This window comes from Penaeus monodon, chromosome 31 (genome assembly GCF_015228065.2).
Source record: "Penaeus monodon isolate SGIC_2016 chromosome 31, NSTDA_Pmon_1, whole genome shotgun sequence".
Lineage (NCBI taxonomy): Eukaryota > Metazoa > Arthropoda > Malacostraca > Decapoda > Penaeidae > Penaeus > Penaeus monodon.
The window spans coordinates 14111598-14112134 of NC_051416.1; positions in this window are offsets into that span (position 1 = coordinate 14111598).

Here is a 537-nt window from a genome sequence, read left to right on the forward strand (position 1 = left end):
AGTGAGAAAGTCGACTCAGAAAGGGCGGATTCTATAAATAGGAGGGAGGGATGTCCTTTAACTACTGAAGGGATGGAGGGAGGGAAGGGAAGGAGGAGGGTAAAGGGAAAGGAAGGGAGGGAGGAAGGTAAAGGGGAGGGGAGGGAAGGGGGAGGGTAGTGGAGAGGGGAGGGAAGTAGGAGGGTAAAGGGAAGGGGAGGAAAGGAGGAGGTAAAGGGGAGGTCAGGGAAGGAGGAGGGTAAAGGAGAGAGAGGGAAGAGAGGAAGGGTTGGAGTGGGGAGAGGATGAAGGGTGGGGGGTAAAAGGGAGGGAGTAGAGAGGGGAAAGGAGAGATAGGGGGAGGGGAAAGGGAAGGTGGAGGGAGGGTGGATGTAAAGGAGAGCGAGAGGGAGATAAATTGGGAGGAAGGAGGAGGAAGATAGAGGGAGAAGACTGAAGTGAAGGGAAGGAGGGTAAAGGCGAGAGACGGGTAAAAGGGTGGCAATTATTAATGGGGGAGGAGGATCTTAAGGATGGGAGAGGAGAGGAGAACAGCGG